The following is a 5888-nucleotide window of genomic DNA, read 5'->3' as shown; positions in this document are numbered from 1 at the left end:
TGGGTGCCTCAGATTCGGTAAATTTACCGAATTTTTATTTTACCGAATCGGTAAAATTACCGATTCGGTAATTTTACCGAATCAGTAAAAAAATGCCCTCTACATACCTGTCACCCATTTACCGATCGGTAACGGCCAAAATCGGCCGTTACCGGTCGGTAAATGGCCTGAAACGGCCACCTACATCTGGCCCAAGGTTTCCATAGGTGAACCTGAGGAAGGATCATTAACGGCGGAGCGGCCCGAGCGACCGACAGCGCTAGCCAGAAGCCCTCGGCCGCCTTCTGCAAGCACGCACCGTAGGCACAGGGCCCGAACCGGGCGCGCCCCGGCCGGCGGAGCGGTCCACCGCCGCATGGGCGCTTGGGTGAGGACCGGGACTTCGGCGGGCCTCTTCCCCCCGGGGAGGGCCCGACCAACGCGCAAGGACGGGGCCCCTGTCCCTATCCGAGACGGAACCCAAGCTCACCCGGCACGACCCCCCCCAGAGGTGGGGGGAAACCGAATGGCAGTGCCTCCCCGGGCTGGTACCACCCCTCCCTCGAAAAGGCCCTGGCACCGGCTGGGCTCTCCCGCGCCCGAGTCCCGGCCTGATCGGGTTCCAGGTGACCGAGGAGCGGCCCTTCACGCACGGCAGCGGCCTGGAAGAGAAGGGGCCGAGGGCCTGCGAGTGGACCCCGGCTTCTCTCGGTGGGTGGGATGGGGAGCCGCCTGGCTCTTCCCTTCTGGCGCCTCCGACCCGGGCGAGGGTGGTGTTGGGCTGATCGCCAGCCCGCTGGCATGGCTCGGGCTGCCTAGAGACGGACGGCTGACGTGCAGGTGGGGCGACCCTCCCTCGTTGCCAGGTACCCGGTTCGACCTAGTCCCGTGCGGCCGGGCCAAGGGGTCTGAAGACTCGTGCGGTCCCTCCCTGGTTACCCAGGGATGGACCAGCTGTTGCGGGGATGCCTGCTCCCGTTGCTCCAGGAACCCCCTCCCTCATGTGGACTCCCGGGCTGAGCGCCTGGTAATGTTTTTTTTCTCCCAACGGTGCAGTCTGACTCCCAGAGGGGAAGCCTTGAATGGGGCGCCAGGGCCGTCTCGTCGCACGGGCGGCGGACGGACGACGTTACCTTCCTCCCGCCTCTCCTGCACCTGCAGGTGAGCAAACGTTTTCAAAAAGTTGCCTGTGACTCTTGGCGGTGGATCACTCGGCTCGTGCATCGATGAAGAACGCAGCTAGCTGCGAGAATTAGTGTGAATTGCAGTACACATTGATCATCGACACTTCGAACGTACCTTTCGGCCCCGGGTTCCTCCCGGGGCTATGCCTGTCTGAGGGTCACTCGATCGTCAATCGCCCTGTGGCTTCCCCAGGACGCAGCTGGGGCAGTCGCAGGGTTAGCTCCGCTTCCCCTTCGTCCCTCCACAAGGTCAGATCGCCCGTGGCAGGGTCCCTCGCCGGGTCCTGCCATGGAGGTACGCCGCCGGCGCGCCTAGCCCCCGAGAAGAGGTCTGGCGACCGGTCCTCCCCAGGGCACCTGGCTGCCTGTGGTGTCCCACTGGCTGCCACACACGCACGCGCCTCAGGTGCCTACATCCGCGGCCGGCTTCCCAAGGAGGGCGAAACCCCTCCAGATCCGATCTGGGGAAAGAGGGCACGCTCTGCCGGGACGCCAGGACCCTGCTCCGGCAGGGGCCTGGCCTTCCCCGTCAACCCCCTTGACACTCCTGTGTTATTCTTCCGACTACGACCTCAGATCAGGCGAAAAGAACTTTGAAGAGAGAGTTCAAGAGGGCGTGAAACCGTCAGGAGGTAAACGGGTGGGGTCCATGCAGTCTGCCCGGAGGATTCAACACGGCGGGAAGGTCAGTGGCCCGGGAGTTCCAGATCCCCTCCGCGGGACCGGCGTCCGGGCTCTACCCGGCCCCTGCAGGATGCATTTCCTCCGCGGCGGTGCGCCGAGACCGGCTCCGGGTCAGCTGGGAAGGCTTCGGGTTGGCAGGTGGCCCTCCTCTCCGGCGGAGGGTGTTACAGCACCACGGGCAGCAGCTTCGCTATGTCTGCGGGGCCGAGGGAGATTCAACGGCCTCTGCGACCTCTCCCGGGCACCCGTTCCCGGCCGCCCCTCGGGGCGTGCCGGGCGGTTGAAGGTGGGGACTGCTCCCGGCGCGACTGTCGACTGGGGCGGACTGTTGTCAGTGCGCCCCGACCGCGTCGCACCGCCAGGGGTGGAGGCCCACATTATGCGCCAGGGGTCTGCGGCAATGTCGGTTACCCACCTGACCTGTCTTGAAACACGGATCAAGGAGTCTAACACGTGCGCGAGTCGGAGGGCCGAGCGAAACCCTGTGGCGCAATGAAGGTGAGGGCTGTCGTGCACCGGCTGAGGTGGGGTCCCGCCGTGCTTCCAGCGACGGGTGGGCCACCGGCCCGTCTCGCCTGCTCTGTCGGGGAGGTGGAGCATGAGCGTGCGTGATAGGACCCGAAAGATGGTAAACTATGCCTGGGCAGGGCGAAGCCAGAGGAACTCTGGTGGAAGTCCGTAGCGGTCCTGGCGTGCAAATCGGTCGTCCGACCTGGGTATAGGGGCGAAAGACTAATCGAACCATCTAGTAGCTGGTTCCCTCCGAAGTTTCCTTCAGGATAGCTGGCGCTCGGAGCCCCCAGTTTTATCTGGTAAAGCGAATGATTAGAGGTCTTGGGGCCGAAACGATCTCAACTTATTCTCAAACTTAAAATGGGTAAGAAGCCCGGCTCGCTGGCGTGGAGCCGGGCATGGAATGCGAGTGCCTAGTGGGCCACTTTTGGTAAGCAGAACTGGCTTCGGGATGAACCGAACGCCTGGTTAAGGCGCCCGATGCCGACGCTCATCAGACCGCAGAAAAGGTGTTGGTTGATATAGACAGCAGGACAGTGGCCATGGAAGTCGGAATCCGCTAAGGAGTGTGTAACAAATCACCTGCCGAATCAACTAGCCCTGAAAATGATTTGCGCTGGAGCGTCAGGCCCATACCCGGCCGTCGCCGGCGCTGAGAGCCGCGGGGGCTAAGCCGCGACATGCAGGAGGGCTGCTGCGGTGCGCAAGGAAGCCGGGGCGAGGGCCCGGTTGGAGCCGCCGCAGGTTCAGATCTTGGTGGTAGTAGCAAATATTCAAACGAGAACTTTGAAGGCCGAAGTGGAGGAGGGTTCCATATGAACAGCGGTTGAACATTGGTTAGTCAGTCCTAAAAGGTGGGCGATGGCCTCCGTTGCCCTCGGCCGATCGAAAGGGAGTCGGGTTCAGATCTCCGAACCCGGAGTGGCGGAGACGGGGCCCTCGCGGCGTCCAGTGCGGTAACGCAAACAATCCCGGTGAAGCCGGCAGGAGCCCCAGGGAGAGTTCTTGTTGCTTTGTGAAGGGCAGGGCGCCCTGGAATTGGTTCACCCTGAGAGAGGGGCCCGGCGGCGTCTGGTGAGCTCTCGCTGGTCCTTGAAAATCCAGGGGAGATGGTGTAAATCTTGCGCCGGGTTGCAGGGCCGCAGGTCTCCAAGGTGAACAGCCTCTGGCATGTTGGAACAATGTAGGTAAGGGAAGTCGGCAAATCAGATCCGTAACTTCGGGATAAGGATTAGCTCTAAGGGCTGGGTCGGTCGGGCTGGGGCGTGAAGCGGGGCTGGGAGTGCGCCGCCGCTAGACGAGGCGCCTCCCTCCGGGGCGGCGGCGACTCTGGACGCGAGCTGGGCCCTTCCTGTGGATCGCCCCAGCTGCGGTGGTCGCCTCACCCCGTGCACCCTCCCTGGGGGCGCTGGGCCGGCGTTCTGCCTCGGCCGGCAAATAGCAGCTGACTTAGAACTGGTGCGAACCAGGGGAATCCGACTGTTTAATTAAAACAAAGCATTGCGAAGGCCCGAGGTGAGTGTTGACGTGATGTGATTTCAGCCCAGTGCTCTGAATGTCAAAGTGAAGAAATTCAATGAAGCGCGGGTAAACGGCGGGAGTAACTATGACGCTCTTAACCTATTCTCAGTTGTAGTGGCCTTTACCTCCCAGTGGTCCCACTGGTAACTGCCTCTATAGTGCTAGCCTCTGCGTACAGAAGTCTATAGAGACAGGCCAAACAAGGTTCTATCACGGCGGCGAGCGTGATAGTGAGAAATGGCGAAGCAAATTAACCCAATTCCAGATGGGGTAGGTCCTGGAGAATAAAAAAACCCTCAAGATAGCGTAAGGAGGTGCTGTCTTTTCCAGAAATCCTTAACCTCCTCACCGAATTTGACAAACCAGCACCCGCTTCAAACAATGCAACAAGCAACCACGATTCAGATCACGATATAGGCCCTAGTTCACCCTCCGTAGCAGAAGAAGACACAACAGTAGACCTCAGCGAATTCATCGAGTTTGTGGCCTCCTCAGCCAAGAATGACATTGGTACAACAAACTTTGAAAATCTTCCCGATGTGTACGAGGTCAGCAAAGATGTAATAAGAAAGAAAAGTGACTATACAAAAAAAGTCACTTATTGAAAATACTCAAACGAAAACTATAAATGTGACTTGTGTGGAGACATATTGGGAACTTTTAAAGAATTGAGAAAACATGTCTCCTACAAGCACAGAGGCTTCTATCTCAAAACGTATTGCTCAAAATGTGACAAAGAACCCGAATACCACAGTATTGCACGCCATTATGCCAAATGTAAACGAAGACCTCAACAAGGAGAGCTGCCATTCCTGTGCAGCTTCTGTGACCTCAGATTTGGAACAAAGATTGGTGTTTCACAACATGCTCAGCATGCTCATCCAAGAGCGCAAAATGAGGCTAGACTGGCAGCTCTAGCAAGCAGCCAACCGTCAAAATTGTGGTCACAGGAAGAAATACTGCCATTAGCACAATTGGATAGAGTGTATGAAAACAAGAGAAATATTAATGCGCTAATGGTTCCACATTTTGACAATAAAAACAGACAACAAATTGCAGAAAAAAGAGATAGAAGAGATAGAGTAAAAAATCAGCAAACGTACTGCAAGCATCAAATGTTTCTGAAAATGACTCTTGCGCTGAACCAGAGGTTACAGTGGAAGTAACAATAGCAGAGACTTTATCAATCGCAAACGTGCGCAAAAAATCAAGAACTTTGATGAGCTGGATGATAGAATCACAGAAGTCAAGAAGTACACCCAAAACATAGAGCAACACGATGCTGCTATAGATCTGATGGATGAGATAGAGACTTATATCTCAGAAAACACCACTGATATAAGTCCTGTACCAGTAAATCATAGTGAACCAGCAAGTGAACTCAATAATGAGCCTATGAACTCTGCTCAAGATGAGCACCAGAAGGCCTCAGTGGAAATCAAGATAACAAAAAAAGAGAAGAAAAATGGAAGGCTTAATCGAACACACAAGAAAAATTATGCAAAAGCAAAGGGCAGCTATAAAGAATATAAGGCAATGATTAAAAAAGACAAAAAGAAAATTGCCAGGATTATCACTGATGGGGCAGAAGATGCCACTTCCCAAATAAATGCTGATGACATTTTCCAATACTACAAATGCAAAATTGAAAAAGAAAACAAAAAAAAACCTAAATTCATGCTGATTGATCGGATACCGGATGAATGGGAAATTAGAAATGTATACAAAGAAATCACAGTGCTCGAAATAACTAATGCCTTCGATGACTCTGATTTAAAGAAAGCAGTGGGGCCTGATAAGATTGGTCTGAATGACTTGAATAAAGTGCATAGCAGGCAACGAAGACTGCTACTCAGAATTTTATCGTCTTGGTTATCGATGAGAAGAGTACCAGAAAGTATCAAAAAGAACCGGTCAATATTGATACCCAAGAATTTACCGGTTAGTGAACTTAAAAAAATCAGTAATTGGCGTCCAATTACCATCGGTACTGTATTCATGAAGTTA

The 5888-nt window shown here is 55.3% G+C and overlaps 1 non-coding gene and 1 pseudogene across 1 annotated transcript; both read left to right on the top strand.

The window, feature by feature from the left end:
* Window positions 1–1170: 1170 nt before the first annotated feature.
* LOC144783500 (5.8S ribosomal RNA) lies at window positions 1171–1324 on the top strand. The gene has a single exon (XR_013601474.1). It is a non-coding gene; the product is annotated as a 5.8S ribosomal RNA (ribosomal RNA).
* Window positions 1325–2283: 959 nt separating this feature from the next.
* Window positions 2284–3531, top strand: LOC144783691 (28S ribosomal RNA; annotated as a pseudogene).
* The last annotated feature ends 2357 nt before the right edge of the window (window positions 3532–5888 follow it).

This window comes from Lissotriton helveticus, chromosome 9, assembly GCF_964261635.1.
Source record: "Lissotriton helveticus chromosome 9, aLisHel1.1, whole genome shotgun sequence".
Classification (NCBI taxonomy): domain Eukaryota; kingdom Metazoa; phylum Chordata; class Amphibia; order Caudata; family Salamandridae; genus Lissotriton; species Lissotriton helveticus.
This window is presented reverse-complemented; position numbering and strand designations above follow the sequence as displayed.